Source organism: Lemur catta, chromosome 7, assembly GCF_020740605.2.
Source record: "Lemur catta isolate mLemCat1 chromosome 7, mLemCat1.pri, whole genome shotgun sequence".
Classification (NCBI taxonomy): Eukaryota; Metazoa; Chordata; class Mammalia; order Primates; family Lemuridae; genus Lemur; species Lemur catta.
Genome location: NC_059134.1, coordinates 83,117,568 through 83,136,648, shown reverse-complemented (window position 1 = coordinate 83,136,648; position 19,081 = coordinate 83,117,568). Strand labels below are relative to the sequence as shown.

The 19,081-nt window shown below is 40.2% G+C and overlaps 1 protein-coding gene across 1 annotated transcript in view; it reads right to left on the bottom strand.

The window, feature by feature from the left end:
- Positions 1-18,741, bottom strand: part of QSER1 (glutamine and serine rich 1) — a 75,486-nt gene extending 56,745 nt beyond the window's left edge. The window contains 1 exon segment of the mRNA XM_045557748.1: positions 18,607-18,741. The gene's annotated coding sequence lies outside the window, so the exon portion shown is untranslated.
- Between the last annotated feature and the right edge of the window lie 340 nt (positions 18,742-19,081).

Sequence of the window (19,081 nt, the reverse complement as noted above, 5' to 3'; positions counted from 1 at the left end):
GTGCAATGGAAAACAACCAAAAGATTTTTGAGCATGAGAGTAACTAAATTACATTTTTTGAACATACCTGTCACAAAATTTAACTTAGTTCCCAAACTTAACTGATACAAAGGGAATTACAAAATCAAATACACCTTTCAATGTCCTGACCACACATCCCCATATACACTCCAAGTAGCTCCAAATTTCACTAAAAATTGCTTTTCAAATAAACATTAAGAGCTGGGTCGACTTGGACCTGTAATCCCAGCTACTGAGGAAGCTGAGGTGTGATCAGGAGTTTGAGACTAGTCTGGGCAACACACCGAGGCCATGTCTCTAAAAATACTTTTTTTTAAAATTAGGCAGACATGGGGTGCGTACCTGTAAGCCCCAGCTACTTGGGAGTCTGAGGCAGGAGGATTGCTTGAGCCTAGGAGTTTGAGGCTGCAGTGAACTATGATTGTGCCACTGGGCAACAGAGCGATATCCCGTCTCTGAAATAAATAAAGGTATGTAGGTATGTCTGTTAAAGGATCTAGAGATTAATGAACTTGGCTATCAACTGCTGAGTAATTTCACATCAATGTCTTTTAGATTAAAAAAAGTGAAAATACCAAATCAATAAAGGTGTTAATGATAGAAGATACTTCCCTTCCCTTGAACCCAACTTTGTAGAAAATCACGACAGAAGAGACAGATCTATGAGTCAAACATAGTAAATTTTTCAGGAAATTAACAGGCATAGTTAAAAAAAAAAAAAAAAGACAACCACAATTGTGGCCTGGAGAAATTAGAACCCTCGTATATTTCTGGTGGGGATGTAAAATGGTACAGACACCTTATTTTTTATTTAATTTAATTTTTTAAAAAGAGACAGTCTTGCTCTGTTGCTCAGGCTGGAACTCCTGAGCTCAAGTGATCCTGCCTCAGCCTCCAGAGTAGGTAGGACTACAGGCATGTGCCACCACACCCAGCTAATTTTTCTTATTTTTTGTAGAGACAGGGTCTTGCTATGTTGCCCAGGCTGGTCTCAAACTCCTGGCCTCAAGCAATCCTCCAGTCTCAGCCTCCCAGTGTTGGGATTACAGGCATGAGCCACTACACCCAGCCAGTACAGCTACTTTAGAAAAGAGGAATTTGGCAATTCCTCAAAATGTTATAAAATTGCCATATTACCCAACAACTCCACTCTTAGGTATACACCCAGAAAAAATGAAACATGTGTTCATATAAAGACTTACATGCAAATGTCCATAGCAGCATTATTCACAATTGCCAAAAACTGAAAATAACTCAAATGTCCATCAAAACCACTTGGATAAACAAAATGTGTTATATCCATATAATGGAATACTACTTGGCTATAAGTACTTACAAGTATTTAGAATAAAATACTGACACATGCTACAAGCTGGATGAATCTCAAAAACATCATGTTCAAAGCCAGACACAAATGAACACACATTTTATAATTTCACTTAAAAGAATGTCCAGAAAAGGCAAATCTATAGAGACAGAAAATGAATTAATGGTTACCTAGGGCTGGGGGTGAGAATGAGTGACTGTAAATGGGCATCAGGTTTCTTAATGGTGACACTGTGTTGATATAAATAAATGTACTAAAAATCATTGAAATTGTATACTTAAAATGAGAAAATTTTATGGTATGTAAATTAAATCTCACTAAAACCCTTAATTTTTTTTTTTTTTTTTTTTTGAGACAGAGTCTCACTCTGTTGTCCTGAGTAGAGTGCTGTGGCGTCAGCCTAGTTCACAGCAACCTCAAACTCCTGGGCTTAAGCAATCCTCCTGCCTCAGCCTCCCAAGTAGCTGAGATTACAGATACATACGACATCCAGCTAATTTTTATAATTTTAGTAGAGACAGGGTCTCGCTCTCACTGAGACTGGTCTCAAACTCCAGAGCTCAAGCGATCCTCCCACCTTGGCCTCCCAGAGTGCCAGGATTACAGGCGTAATCCACTGTGCCCGGCCAAAACTCTTATTTTTAAAAAGTACAGGAGGACTGGCCAGGCGCGGTGGCTCACGCCTGTAATCCTAGCACTCTGGGAGCCCGAGGCGGGTGGATCGCTCGAGGTCAGGAGTTCGAGACCAGCCTGAGCAATAGTGAGACCCCGTCTGTACTAAAAAATAGAAATTATCTGGCCAACTAAAAATTTATATAGAAAAAAATTAGCCGGGCATGGTGGCGCATGCCTGTAGTCCCAGCTACCCGGGAGGCTGAGGCAGTAGGATCGCTTAAGCCCAGGAGTTTGAGGTTGCTGTGAGCTAGGCTGACGCCAGGGCACTCACTCTAGCCTGGGCAACAGAGCGAGACTCTGTCTCAAAAAAAAAAAAAAAGTACAGGAGGAGGAGGTTAAAAAAAAAAAAAAAGTGACAGTAGAGTCAAAAAGGCCTGGATTTGAATCCCACTGAATTCACTACAATTTATACTTGTTTGGGCCTTAACTTGCTTGGCGGTAAGACTGCCCCAAGGCAGAAAAGAGGAACTACTACAGACTGCATCACTAAGTCTCTCTTGGGGCCGGCCATCAGATGTGGGTTCTGCAAAAGATCAGAAGGAAAGGGGTCTGGGTATCATTTGTTCATTCCCTCCTTGCATCACAACCAAGGTTCTGGCCATGCTGCTTATGTCCACAACTATAGCTCTTGCTGGGCTCCAATAACTACTGCCCTTTCATGGGCCCAGTAGAGGCTTCCTACTGCAGACACTCTCAGTGCCTCTATATCCCTTTTGGGTTCCCTTAACCTTGCCTGCAGCTATCAAAATGGGCCCTTCATTTAAGTGGCCTCAGAGGAATCATCTGAGTAAAATAATGTTTCCTATGCAGGGGCCCCAACTGATAACTGGTGTAAAGGAGATACAACTGGGTACTTTGTACCAGTTATTGTTAAATCAAGTATAATGTCTTGAGAGATATAAATTTTTTTTAACTGTTAAATACACATTAATAATCTTTGCCCCCCAAATCCTATTTTATCTGGTATATATATTGACATATATTATACACTTAAAGTTGGTTAAACAGATGTTTCTGTTTTCACTAAGCAAGGTGAAATGTAGAGAATAGTGTAGAATTTCCTGTCTAGTGGAGCAGTAGAATATACTCAAAAACCACTTAGTTCCAAACAGTATTCACAATAAAAAGAGACAGATTTTGGCATTTGCAACAGATGTCCAAGAAAAACACTGCCAAAGTCAAGGCAGCGAAGAGTGTCCGTCTGTTGTTTCACCGGGAAATAATGAAATGTGATGGGGATATGGCATATGCTTGGCTATATCCACAATAACAGTCACCAAGGCCTGGATTGGACACAATTCCAAAATTCCATTTCATCATCTTCCTTTTCTATTTCTGTCACCACCTGTATTACCAATCTTTCCTCTGAATAAAGACAAAATTTTCAGGTCCTACTTTCCCTATTGGTATTTTTCTGTAATGCTTTTCTTTTATAAGAAATATATCTGTCAAAAAGCAAAATATTTTGTGGCTCAAATTGTTACATGTATTAACTTCCTGTAATGTCCAGACATGTGTATTTAAGAGATAGACAAAAGTGGTCATATAGGTCCTGGATGATTATCTCTTGTTTTGGGATATGAAGGAATTATTAAAAATGAACTAATATATAGCTAGTCACTTCTCCCAACACATAACAGATTTAATATTTCCATGATGAAAATGTATGGGTGCTATGAAATATATTATTTTAGCATCTTCAATGTATCATTTTGTTTGTGGCCTAGTCTTTCTTTTACCAAATTAAATTTTCTTCCTTTTTGGAAAACTAGTAGAGCCACATTTTTTACATCATCAAAATTTTATTTTATTTTATTTTTTTTGGAGACACAGTGTCACTCTTTTGTCCTGGCTAGAGTGCCGTGGCGTCAGCCCAGCCCACAGCAACCTCATACTCCTGGGCTCAAGCAATCCTTCTGCCTCAGCCTCCCGAGTAGCTAGGACTACAGACCTGCGCCACCACGTCTGGCTAATTTTTTCTATATATTTTTAGTTGTTCAGCTAATTTCTTTCTATTTTCAGTAGAGACGGGGGTCTCACTCTTGCTCAGGCTGGTCTCGAACTCCTGACCTCGAGTGATCCTTCGCCTTGGCCTCCCAGAGTGGTAGGATTAGAGGCATGAGCCACTGTGCCCGGCCAATTCTATTTATTTTTATTAGCAAGGTTTAAGATTTCTGGCATTACATAAGGAAAGTCTGTCTAAAAATACATATTAGCTGGGCATGGTGGTACATGTCTATAGTCTTAGCTACTTGGGAGGCTGAGGCAGGAGGATCGCTTGAACCCAGGAGTTCAAGGCCAGCCTGGGGAACACAGCAAGACCTGTTTCTAAAAAAATTAATAATAAATAAAAATACACATTAATCACAATAATTCACATTTCCATAGGTACTAGATTTATATACAAACATTTATACACCTTTGGTTTAATATAAGAATTTAGACTGGGTGCAGTGGCTTATGCCTATAATCCTACCACTTTGCACACTGGAAAGACAAAAAGCGGGATCGCTTGAGGTCAGGAGATCAAGACCAGCTTGAGAAAGAGTGAGACCTTGTCTCTACTTTAAAAAAAAAGAAAAAGAAAAAATTAGCCAGGTGTGGTGGCATTCACCTATAGTCCCAGCTACTCAGGAGGCAGAGGTAGGAGGATCGCTTGAGCCCAAAAATTTGAGGTTGGGGTGAGCTATGATGATGCCACTATACTCTAGCCAGGGCAGCACAGCAAGACTCTGTCCCAAACAAAAAACAAAACAAAACAAAAAAAACCTCAATGACTTTTTAGGGTAGAAAAAAAGATTTCCAGGTAAGTCAAAATCCAAAGTTATACTATTCATTGTAATACTCAATGTACTGTTCTTTCCCTACAAATTTTTAGAAAAGTAATCTGAAATTATCTAGAACTATAGTCCCCAATCCCCGATTCCACGGCCTGTTAGGGACAGGGCCGCAGAGCCCCCTTCCCGTGAAAAAATTATCTTCCATAAAACTGGTCTCTGGTGCCAAAAAGATTGGGGACCACTGATCTAGAAGCTCCAAGGTTTGATACTTCTGTTTTCCTAAGGAAATTTCCAGAAATTTATAAGTTCATTAGACAAAGACTGATAATAAATAAAACCACTAGTATTTTATATAATTATAATTGTACTATACTATTCGTACTATTTTAGTTGTAATATACAGTTGTAAGATTGGCCTCACTGGAGGAATCACATTACTTGACTTCAAATTATACTTCAGAGCTGTAGTAACCAAACATGGTACAGCATGGTACTGGCATAAAAACAGACACACAGACCAATGGAACAGAATAGAGAATCCAGAAATAAATCCGTACATCAATAGTGAACTTATCTTCAACAAAGGTGCCAAGGACATATAGTGGGGAAAGGACAGACTCTTCAATAAATGGTGCTGGGAAAACCAGATATCCATATGCAGAAGATTGAAACTAGACACTTGTCTCTCACCATACATAAAAAATCAAATCAAAATGGATTAAACACTTAAATCTAAGACCTGAAATTAAGAAACTACTAAGAGAAAATATTGGAGAAACACTTTAGGACATTGGTCTGGGCAAGGAGTTTTTGAGCAATAGCCCCAAGGCACAGGCAACCAAACCAAAATTGGACAAATGGGATCATATCAAGCTAAAAAGCTGCTGCACAGCAAAGGAAACAATCAACAAAGTGAAGAGACAACCCACAGAATGGGAGAAAATATTTGCAAACTACCCATCTAACAAAGGACTAATAACTAGAATATATAAAGAACTCCAACAATTCAACAGGAAAAACAATCAAATAATCCAATTAAAAAATGGGCTAAGAATCTGAGTAGACATTTCTCTAAAGAAGACATACATATGGCCAACAGGTATATGAAAAAATGTTCAACATCATTAGTCATCATAAAAATGCAAACCAAAACTACAAGGAGATATCATCTCACCCCAGTTAAAATGGCTTTTATCAAAAAAAAAAAAAAAAAAAACAACCAGGCAATAGTAAATGCTGGCAAGGATGTGGAGAAAGGGGAACCCTAATACACCGTTGGTGGGAATGTAAATTAGTGTAATCACCATAGAGAACAGCATGGAGGTTCCCCAAAAAGCTGAAAATAGAGCTACCATATGACCCAGCAATCCCACTCCTGGGAATATATCCCAAGGAGGAGAAATCAGTATATTGAAAAGATATCTCTAGTCCCATCTTTATTGTAGTACTATTCACAATAGCCAAGATTTGGAATCAACCTAAGTGTCCATCAACAGATGAACAGATAAAGAAACTGGGGTACATATATACAATGGAATATTATATAACCATAAAAAGAATGAAATCCTGCCATTTGCAACAACGATGGAATTGAAGAATATTATGTTAAGTGAAATAAGCCAAGCACAGAAAAATCTTACATGTTCTCATTCACATGTGGGAGATAAAAATTAAAACAATTGATCTCATAGAGACAGAGAGTAAAATGGGAAGGGTAGGGGAGAGGGGGTGATAAAGTTGAGATGGTTAATGGGTACAAAAATGTAGTTAGATTGAATGAGTAATATTAGATAACACAACAAAGTGACTATAACAACAAGTTAGAGTACACTTTAAAATAACTAAAACAGTGGAATTGAAGTGTTCCTAACAGAAAGAAATGATAAATGCTTGAGTTGATGGACACCTCAATTATCCCGATTTGAGGGTAATTGATTTAATTCACACTGCAAACCTATATCAAAATATCACATGTACCCTATAAAAATACATAACTATTATGTACCCATAATAATAAAAAATAAAAAGATTGATTTTGGGTACTAAAGACAATAGAATATTTATGGATTGCCTTAACATATTCTACATATTGTGGTTATATTAAAAAAAGTTTTAAGTCTTTATCTTTTAGAGCTATGTTTCATACTATGGCTGAAAGAGATACATATATGGCCTGAAATTTGCTTTAAAATAATACATGGGGGATAGGGAGAGAAAGTAAGTAGTGATACATAGGAAAGAAGACTGACCATGTGTTAAAATTGTTGAAGCTGGATAATGGATACATAGGAGTTCATAATACCTTTCTCTCTAAAGTTGTTTGATTTGAAATATACCCAAAGTGTTGTTTTTATAGTAAAGAAAATCAACTTTTAGGTGGCTAATTCTTGTTCTGGATTACTAATTCACAACAAAGGTTAACACAGAAGAAATTAGACTGAATTTTACAGAAGGGGTATATATTTTGAAACAGGAGTTATCCACTAAAAAAGATTTCCTAATAGTACTCAAATGTCATTATACACAAGCTTACTATCTTTTAAATTTTCTCTAATAAACATGTCTGTTAAGTACAAATAGACATATTCACTCAAAAGTATGCTTTATATCTATGAGGCTGATGCTAACATGACTTTCTTAATAGGAAGCAAAGTAGATCAAGGTTAATTAGCTGGTATACTAGATTAGCTTTTGATAACAACTCTAGAACCATCAACTCCTATGCTATATTAAAACACAACTTATGGTCTTACAAGCAATTCTAATCATTACCATGTTAAAGAGGATCAGATTTGAGCCAAAAACTTGATGTTAAAAAAAAAAGTAATACAAAGGTATTAACCAATAACAAAAGACCATGTGTAGGTTTTGGGGTTTTTTGGGGGAGGGGTGGTTTGCACAGGCACAATTCCACTTAGTTCCCATTCTTCCAAATCGTTCGCACTTTTATTTTGGCATCATTCTTCTAGTCCTTTTGAGGCTCTGGCCAAATCAAACTCTGTCTTTAAAAAGTTTAATATCTGCTTAAGTGAGGATAGTATCAGCTGCTTTATCAGAATAACATTCACCTTGCAGTTTTGCTTAATATGAGAAATGTTTTAAAACGTTAAGCCATCTAATTTAAGCAGATTCAAGCAAAACTATTTAGCTTATCCACATTTTTGTGTTTGCTTCACTGGGTCAGACAAATCTGGTCTCAAGTTACTTCAATAGGATCAGTGATCACACAGTAATGAGAATGATGGCATTAGGTCATATGAAAATTTCATTATTTTATGTTTATTTACACCCCATAAATGCCTATAAGCCTAGCAACACAGGACAAGCTATTAATAATACATGGTAAGGATCCCTAAAGAACCTTTAAGTTATGGAAGCCAAATTCAAACTATGAAATATTAGACAAGTCAAAGCAGAATATGTGCACATTAAGTATATTCTTTATTAAATCAATATTTATTGAGCACTTATATGCCAGGTTGGTGGGGGCGGGAACAGCTGAAGTTCTACTGTCAAGAAACACCTAAGCTAAAGGACAGAGACTAACAATAAACAAGAAAACAGAAATATTTTAATAACAACAATTGATAAGTACCACGAAGAAACTTTAAGCAGGGCTTGATAGTGATAGTGGGAGAGGAACCATTCCATTGAAGGTACTGAGGAGAGGCCACTAAATGACATAAGGGAGAAAGCCATGCGGATTATTTGAAGGAAGTATAGTCCTGGCAGAGGAAACAACCCAAAGATCCTGAGATAAGAGCAGTCCTGCCACCATTCAAGGCACAGAGAAAAAATGGTATGTTTCATTCAAAGACAAAAGAGAAGAAAAGGCAAAAATCTGTGATCATGGTTCCTGCAAAAAACCAAACAACCCAAACAAAAATGAGTGGATATGCTGAAACCAGGCCCACATCCTCCTATTTACCTTTTCATATTATACAATACCTCCATATATATTCACATTCACTGCCAGCACACCGATTAATAAGTGCTTACTATTGAGTGCAGAAAGGCCTAGAAAGGAAAGCCCTAGCTAGACTGGCCTGAGTGAAAATTAGTAAACTGTTTAGTAACAGCCCAGTAACAAATAAATCACCTAGCTAAAAACACCTAGCAGTACCAACAGCAAAGAAATAAGATTTTTTGGTAAGCAAGTTAAGCAAAGGAGCAGGCAATTTGTTTTTTTACAAAACTTGTAGTTTCATTTGAATTGGTGGCAAAAGAAACTTTTTTATTTTTTTAAAGAGACAGGGTCTTACTCTGTCACCCAGTTAAGAGTGCAATGGCATGAGTTTGCAGCCTCAAACTCCTGGGCTCAAGAGATCCTCCCACTTCAGCCTCCCAAGTAACTGGGACCATATGTGCAAATCACCACACCACACCTGGCTAATTTTTAAAATTTTTTGTAGAAACAGGGTATCACTATTTGCCCAGGCTAGTCTTGAACTACTGGCCTCAAGCAATCCTCCCACCTCGGCCTCCCAAAGCACTAGGATTACCATGTTAGTTACCATGCCAAGCCCAAAAGAAACTTATTGAAACACCCTGTTTCTTGATGTAAATTTTTCTCTTCTCATTTCAAGTTACCACCTCCAAGTCCCTTGCTCGTGTCATTTCAATAAGCCTGCCCAGTCCACCTTGTTTGTAAATCTGCAGTGTCTCCCCCAATTCACATTCCATTCTTCCTTACCCTACTTTTATCACCTCCCGACATATTAGATAATGTACAGTTACATTTGTTTATCATCTGTCTCACCCCATACACCCCAGTGTAAGTTTCACCAAAGCAAGGATCTTGCTTTTCCTCACTGATGTATCCCAAACTCCCAGAACAGTGTCTAGAATATCTAAGGTGCTCAGTAAACCTCTCTGAATTTCCCTTACCTTACTTATGGCAACCATTCAATCTGGTGTGAGCCCATATCCCCAAGTTTTCTCCAAAAACTTTCAGCAAAAATATGCTCTGGGAAAAATGATTCTAATTTTTAAAATAATTGAAAGTATAACCTCCCAGCATAAATGCCGAGTCCCAAAAGACCCAACATCCTTCTTTAAAGTCTTCCATCACTAACTCCTCTGACTTCCTTTCATTTCCCAATTCTACTTTATCCTACACCCTCAACTCCAAAAGATTTTCCCCTGAAACCCAGAATAGCTTGTGATTAACAGCAGTCTCTGAAGTCACACTTTCTGAGTTCAAATCCTGCCTCTGCCACTTACTAGCAGTATGATGTTGGACAAGTTAATTAACTTTACTGTGCCTGAGTTTCCTTGTCTGTAAAACGGGCTAACAATCGTACCTATCTCCTAGACTCCCTAGAGTTCTTGTGAGGAGTTAAACGAGATAACACATATAAAATTATTAGACCAGTATCTGGCACATGGTAGGTATCTAACAAGTGCTACCACTATCAACAGCTAAGGCTCAGTTCTCAGCCCTTAACCTCTGAAATTTCACTATTATCTCTATGCCAATGTCTAGTTGGGCTCCTAAACTCACCTCCCTGGTCTGGTCAGCTAAGGACAAATACTTTGAAGAAAATAAAAGTATTAGAATAAAGAAAACCTGATGGATTTGGTGGTCACAGAGGGCCTTTGTGTCAGATGAACGTGATAACCACTACACTAGGCAAGGCCTCTGTGAAGAGATGATATTTAAACAGAGAGAAGAATGTCAAGAAGCCAACAATGATAAGATCCAGGTTAGTGGTTCTCAAAATGTGGTCCCTGGTCAAGCAGCATTAGCATCACCTAGGATCTTGTTATTATAAAAATGCAAATTCTTAGGCTCCACCCCAGAACTATTGGTCCCAGAAACTCTGGAATTGGGCCCAGCAACCAACCAAGCTGTTTCCTCAGATCTCAGGGAAATGCTACTTCCTCAAGGAGAAAACTTTCTTGTTTATTTGCCTGCCTGACTCCTCTGCCCAACAAGGTAAGTACCCTAAGAATAGAGTTGTTTTTATGTTTTGTTTTGTTTTATAGAGACAGGGTCTCACTCGGTCACCGAAGCTGGAGTGCAGTGGTGTGATCATAGCTCACTGCAGCCTTGAACTCCTGGGCTCAAGCGATCTTCCTGCCTCAGCCTCCCAAGAAGCTAGAACTACAGGCTAATTTTTGTTTGTTTGTTTGTTTGTTTGTTTTCAGAGGCAGGGTCTCCCTATGTTGCCCAGGCTGGTCTCAAACTCCTGGCCTCAAGCGATCTTCCTGCCTTGGCCTCCCAAAAGCACTAAGACTATAGGTACGAGCCACCACACATGGCCAAGACCGGGATTTGGTGTCTTAAATTGCCACTGAATCTCCAGTGCCTAGAGAGTTGCATGGCATTTGAGTTGACCAAAATGAATTAGCATTTCTATTTTTGAAATGTATACATATTTCAAAACAACATGTTGTACACAATTAATACATATTATTTTTATCAATTAAAAAATGTTTTTAAAATTTCCATTTTTGTTCATAGCATCATTCTTCTAGTTACCCAGCTCAAAATTTACCTTTTTCTTACTGTTTAACATGTACCCTACGAATCCCAAGCAATCCCAACAAATCCCAAGTAATTTGATCTTTAATGTCTCTCATATCCATCCTTCTTTTCTATATCAATATTACTACCAATCTCCTGTCACCCACCTCCTGTCTGGTGTGGTAAACTGCCTTCCATTTGGTATCCTGTTTTCTACCTCTGCCATTTCTAATCCACTCTACTTGACTGCCAAATTAATCTTATTAAAACACTCTTTTGCTCACGGCTTCATACTACATTCAAAAACCTTTCAAAGCTCCCTATCCTTTATAGAGTGTAGACACTAAACTCCATGACCAGACATCAAAAGCCCTCTAAAATCTAGTACAAATATACTCTGGTGAGCTCCCCAATGAACCACACCTTTGTATAGTTTCCCTCCCATAATGACTCTGCACTAGACTAGGGCTGCTTTGACCAACAGACTGGCAGAAGAGATACTTTGCCTGTTCAAGTCCCAGTCCTTAACTGGCTGGCCTAGCAGATTCCACTTCTTCCCTCTTGGAACACTTGTCCTTGGAAGGTCCTTCTTTGTGCTAATCCCTTATTCCACTATGCAACATTAACAATAATTCAAATCAGTTTATATGCATCTGACAAACGCTTCCATGATCCCCTGAACTAGATATTAATGTCATTTTTTCCTCTAAGTCCCCATAGTATTTTTGTACCTCTCAGAAGAGAATAGTAGCATAGTTAATTAATTCATTCACTGAATGTTTAATAACACAACGTGTCATATATTGTTCTAAGTGCCGACAATAAAGCTAACATTCTACATGCTGTGGTACATCCTAGCCTATATGCTGGACATCATTCTATACACTTTTCTAAGTTATCTCATTTAATCCTCAAGACTTCTAAAAAGTATCCTCATTTTTCATAAGGAAACTGAGGCATAGAGAGATTAAGAAACTTATCTAAGATCATACTTTAAGTAGTGAAGTCAAAATACAAACCCAAACATTCTGACTCCAGAGTTTATACTAAACTGCCCTCTATAGGCAGTTAGTTACATAATCTTCAGTCTGTGAACAAGACAGACAAGAATCCTGCTCTCACAGAACATTCATTCTATTAATGGTGGTTAGTGGCATGGGAAAAGGGTGGTATATAAAAAATCATGCACGTAAAACAACAAAATTACTCCCAGAGAGTGATAATGCTATGATGGGAAGAAACCTCGATGATAAGATAGTGATGAGAAGTTACTTTACAGACAGGCTATCAGAGAAGGCCTTTCTGAAGAGGTAACATCTGGGAAAAGACCTGAACATCCAGAAGCAACAAAGCAAAGACCTGAAAAGAGAACTCCAGGTAAAAAGACTAGCCAACATGAAAGTTCTAAGACACAAATAATCTTAGCATGTTTCCAGAACAGAAATAAACCCAGTGTGGCTGAAAGATGGTGGTGGGAGTGGAATGAGATGAGGTTGGAGAATTAGCTGAGACTCAGATCTTTTATTTTTTTTTTTGAGACAGAGTCACACTCTGTTGCCCAGGCTAGAATGCCATGGCATCAGCCTAGCTCACAGCAACCTCAAACTCCTGGGCTCAAGCAATCCTCCTGCCTCAGCCTCCTGAGTAGCTGGGACTACAGGCACGCACCACCACGCTCAGCTAATTTTTTCTATTTTAGTAGAGATGGGTTCTCGCTCTTGTTCAGGCTGGTCTCAAACTCCTGACCTCAAGTGATCTGCCCACCTCGGCCTCTCAGAGTGCTAGGATTACAGGCATGAGCCACCACGCCCGGCTGAGGCTCAGATCTTCAGGGCTTTGTAGGCCATGATAAGGCCATTGGGTTTCACTCTAAATAACACTGGAAGGTTTTAAGCAGGGTAATGACATCATCTGATTTATATTTTGAAAAGTTAATTCTGGCTGTTGCATACTTAATAAAATTTAGAAGGCCTAAAGTGGAAGCAAAGAAAGCAACAGGAGACAACCACAATAGTCCATGTAGGAAATTATGGATATGGAGATCAAACCAACAGGATGTGCTGAAGGAACAGATGTAAGAAGGACAAAAATGAATCACAGATGGCTCCAACCTTTTGGACCCAAACAACAAAGTAAATGGTGCTATGATTTATTGAGGTAGGGAAGATTAAAGAAGGACCAGGTTGAGGGTTAAGATAATAATCATGTTTTCAACATAATATGTTTGAAATACCTATTCAATATCCAAATGGAGATGTCAGATGCTAGATATGAATCCAAAGATATGAATAAATTTGAAAGTCATCTCATAAATATGGCAACTTCACCTAGGGTAAATGGAAAGAGAAGCAAAAAAGGATAGAACTCCAAGTTCCTGGGCACTTCAATATTTAGAAGCTAAGAAGAGAAGCAGCAAATGTATTACTTCATTACCTTTCTGGATCACAAGAGGCAAGACAGTGTTTTTCATTTTTGTGGCACCCTGTAGAACTTACCTAAGGAACCAAAACTCAACAGATGCTCAGGACATTGTTTGCTATTTGATTTCTCAAGCTTTCATGTAGAAATATAATACTTGAGCAGAAAGACAACAATGCCTCATATATGGTAGGCACTCAAACACTAGTTTAATGAATGAATGAAAAAAAAAACTTGGACTGTGTTGGCAGACATATTTTAGTACTTATTGTTCCAGAGAACATAGCAAGGAAAGGTAGAAAGCAAGCAGTGGCCTTTATCTACATGCTTCTAACCCATGACAATCACAAACACCCTAAAGCCTTTTGGTCTCTACTATAGGGTGCAGAGGGATTTGCACTAGAGGCCACAAAAGGAAGAAAGGGGGGCTTCTAATTCCCATGCTGAAGCAGAGGTCTGGCTTTCATGTTATAAATATGTATTAAGCACCAACTATATGCCAGGCACTAGAGTAAGTACTAAGTACTACGAATACAACACTTAGCAAAACAGATAAGGTTCCTCAAGGAGATGCACACACATATATGGGCATCTCCATCAAGGCAGTATTTAAAAACATGGGCTTGGATGCAAGTCCTCAGGAGAGAGCACAGATCAGACAAGAAATCATCAATCCCAAGCCTTAAGGAAATAATAACATGTATTAGAGATTAGACAGACACAAGAAGAGTAAAAACTAGTGAAGAACAGGGAAAAGCAGTGGGCCAGAGAGGCAGGAGGAAAACCAGGAAAGGGCAGTGCTATGGAAGTAAAAGGAATTATATTTCAATTAGGAAATGGTCAACAGTGACAAAGAACACTGCAATAAGGATAATAATGATGCTTGGGTTTCCAGGCAAGCTCACAAAAACTCATTTAATGATAACGTAGACAGATTCAGCATTACACTATCTTACCATGAAGCAGTGCAGTACAGTGTTTGAACAAGTAGTCTCCGACCCACAATGTCCAGCTTTAAATCCCAGCTCCATTACTTACTAGCTATGTGGCTGTAAGTTTATTACTTAATGTCTCTATGTCTCAGTTTCCTCATCCATAAAAGGATGATAAAAAGAATATCTACCTCAAAGGGTAGTTGTAAGGATTAATTAATATGTGGGTATGTGCCTTACAATAGTAGCTAGAACAAATGAGTTGCTCATGAGGCAAATGATAGCTACTATTACTTACAACATTGTTTCTATAGGAAAAAACCTTCTGAACTCTAACAACATAAGTTTGTTTGAAATAACTTTCCCTCCTTATAAATTATAATCTACAAGGTCTTTTCCCAAAAACCTTTATGGAAACTCTAGATTTAAAATTTATCCAAAATGTATTCAAACGAATGTCCTTCATCAAGAAGCTGACCAATTTTAAAGAAGCTAACCATTATTTTGGTCTTTTTGGAGTACCTATCACACTCATTACACATTAATACCGTAATCAGAAAAAAATTTATGCATTAGGAATTCTAAAAACTAGTGGCAAAAAAAAAACAAAAACAAACAACCCCACCACACACAACCCAGGCTTTCAAGTTAGAAAGGCAAGAAACAGGCCAGGCGCAGTGGCTCACGCCCGTAATCCTAGCACTCTGGGAGGCTGAGGCGGGTGGATTGCTTGAGCTCAGGAGTTCGAGACCAGCTCTGAGCAAGAGCGAGACCCCGTCTCTACTAAAAATAGAAAAATTATCTGGCCAACTAAAAAATATATATATAAAATTAGCCGGGCATGGTGGCACATGCCTGTAGTCCCAGCTACTCGGGAGGCTGAGGCAGTAGGATCCCTGAAGCCCAGGAGTTTGAGGTTGCTGTGAGCTAGGCTGATGCCACGGCACTCACTCTAGCCCGGGCAACAAAGCGAGACTCTGTCTCAAAAAAAAAAAAGAAAAGAAAGAAAGAAAGTCAAGAAACAAATATAAATCTATTTAAATACAAAATATCTCCACTTGGTCACTTTCTGGTGTATATTCAAATACAAACACAACATCTATCATCACTGTGATGAAACAGCCTGCCTCTTCCTGTTCTGCACAAGATATTAACATCAGGTAGAGAACTAGGCAGCAGGTATGCAGATTTCTGATGACCATCTTATTTCCAAAAGCATGCAAAGGTATTTACAGCATCTAAAACTGCACCCCCAAGAAGTATTTCTAACTGCATGGTGATCAGCAAAGGATGTACTCATTTGGTTCCTAAAACTAAATCAATGCAGATTTATTTATATGACCAGTTCTTATCCCTGAACTTTCTAAGTACCCAGAAAGTACTATTTTAGAAATATTCAGAAATCTTTCTATAAGCCCTATTTAATGAAAAATGCCGGGGTTTCCCACTCTTTATTTTTCAACTCTTAAAACAACAGAACTACCTAATAACTGATGGAGCTGTTGTATTCAAAAAAATACCATTTCAAACTCATGAAAATTTGTTTAGCATGCACTTTCCCATCAACTGATGAAAATGCTGCATTTTAGGACCAAGCAAAGGCATAAGGTGGGATGTTAGTGCCCATGTCAGTAACAACTAAATGTCATTACCATCTGTCAGCTTCTGAATAGGTTACAGGAAACAAGGTGACAGACAAGCTAATTCTTCATGAATAAGTATCTATACTACATCATCACAACTAGTACTCATTTGCACCTTCAGAAGAAACTGCCACAAAAGGGAATAAAAACATCCAACTGAAAAATGAATTATGAAAAAGCATTTAAAAATGTGAATAAGCTTCTGAAATAGAGAATATTTAAAGACTTACAGGGCATTATTTCAGATTCAGTATTTTTGATATAACTGAAATCAAAGAGAACATTTGCACAGTTTGAGGAATAAAATGAGGTACAATTAAGTGTGTGCAGCCCTGTACAGATGGCCTGATCCTAACACAAGATGTTAACAAAGCAGGTTGGTGGGGGAGGGGGGCCAGACCTGCATTTTCTATTTAAAAAAAAAAAAATTTAAAAGCCGTTGGAGGGGGGCATAGCATTTAAGAATCAATAATTTCCAATAAACAGAAATAAATCTCCTTTAGATTATGTGCTCCAAGTAAATCTACTTACTGTTTTCAAATGTGTTTGGGAAGTCATTCTGTGTTACTTTAATCAATTACATTTGGAAAATATGACAAGTAGATTTTAGTTTCTTGCCTCAGAAGTATTCTGCTAAAAGAAATAACAAATAACTAGGTAGCATTTCAGTTTCATTTACCTCATAAAACATCTTTCATTTAAAACATAAAAAATGCTGCACAAATACCTATCACTGCTGTTCACTGAAGAGAAAGTAATTTTAATTTGTAAATTATCCTAGTCAATGCAAAAGCTACTTGAAAAATGATAGTCAAATTACCACCAAAAAGAAATAATGGGAGAAGTGCCAAATATCTTTCATAAAACTCCTTAAAATGGCTTACTTGTATATAATACAAAATTACGGCTATTTCTAAAAGGTTTCAGCATTTAATTATTTAGCAGCAAATTGGCAGATCACATTATTTTAATTCCCAGGTCTTGTAAACAAAGGGCCTACAATTTTCTAAGAAAGCTTATTTCCCTTTTTGAAGCAAATTTTTCTCATTCTTTCACAATCACCCCAAGGTACAATCTAAGACAAAGACCAGCTACTCTTTGCACATATTTTCCAAATCATGAACGTGGAACTTTCACAAAAACAAAGAAGATAACCTAGAACACTAACATACAAAGTAAAAAAAAGTTCACTTCTGTCGTGAAAATAATGAAGAAAGCTGATGAGATCATAAAGCCACGAAGCTTCCTGTTGGAAGCCGAGGATGAAGTCATTAGCAACCCAGGATTCCCTGGTCCTTGTGATCAGAAGCTGCACCTACCAGATTCCGTATTGTTCAGGAGAGGTGGCTTTAAAACACCCCGCTCACCAAGCCTCCAAACCAGACCACGCCTTCCAGTTATCATTCAAATGGGACCGTTTCACAGGGTGGCACAACTACACATTTCCCGCGAGCTTAAATATCAAGTAGGAGTCAACATTTTAGATTCCCTGGGTCATGCTGCAGGAAAGATGAACTCTTGAACCCCGCGCTACATAATGAACCCGGGAGAGCCGAGATGGGCATGCTTCGGTTCTTTCAACCTTTACGGCCTTCGCTGATTCCCCCCAACCCCCATTTCTTCCCAACTCTCAGTCACCTCAAGGCACCAGAAGAAAGAGAGATTCCTTACTTCCTGCTGTTGTTAAAAGGCGAGGAAACCCAAGAGCAACTTTGAACGCGTGGAAGAGAAACAGCTTAATCTTGGCCACCTCTGCAAACATATGTCACCCAGCCCCCGCGCAGCGTTCGCGCCCCACAGGGCCCCCTCTCCGGCCCCACGCCCCGGGGGTTCTGTAGCTAGCCTCCCGCTCCCCCAGTGTCAGGGACGCGGCTCCGCGTTTCTTCCTCTCCCGCCTCCCTAACCCTCAAAGCGCGGGGGCCCCGAAGACCGCATTGCCGGCCACCAGGTTCCAATACAATAGATTGTCACTGCCCCAAACTCTCCGGCGCTCTCCTCGGCCCCCCGGAGCCAGTCCTGGGTCTTCCTGATCCCGAGTTCAGCCAACAGCCCAAACTTCACCATGTGAGAGCCCAGGACCCGGGAGGTGACGGAGCCCCACGACTCCCGCCCAGTTATCCCTTCACCCACCGAGCCCGGCCAGCCCCAGGCACAATCCTGCACTGGGCGCCCCCACCCATCCCACACGAGTCATCAGACGCCTCTCCCAAGGGGGGCGACGGCGAACGGAGGGCTACCCGCCTGGCCCAGACCCCTGGGCGGCGCTGCACCCAAGCGAAGGCCCCAAACGCATCCCCGGCCTTTCCTGGTCCGTCGCGACCCCGCCGCCCACCCTCCCTACCTGGCCTTGAGGCTGGGGCTGCTGCCGCTGCTGCAGCTGTTACTGGCGGCTGCGGCTGAGGCTCGGGGTTCGTAGGCCCAGGCGGGGGCAGGGGGCTGTGTGGCGGCGCTGGCGGCGGCGGGGGCCGCGGGGGGCACGGGCGGCGGCGGCGGGTCGGTGAAGCCCGAGGTCGCGTAGTTCCTGTCCATCGTGGGGGTTGCGTAGGGAGGGCGGGCAGCAGTGGGGGCTCCTCTAGGGCCCTGTGTAAGGGGGGCGGGTAGGGAGGGCGGGGGGAGGAAGAGGAGGAGGAGGCGGCGGCGGCGGCGACGGCGGAGGGAGCTTCCCCCTCACATGGCCCCGGCGGGCTGGCGGGAGAAGGGCGCGCTGGCGACTCTTTGCCGCGGAAGCCCGGGCCGCGGCGGGCGGCAAGGCCCCAGTTGCACGTCAGGGAAGCGGCGGCACCCGCTGCTGGGACTTGCGGCGGCGGCAGCCGCCG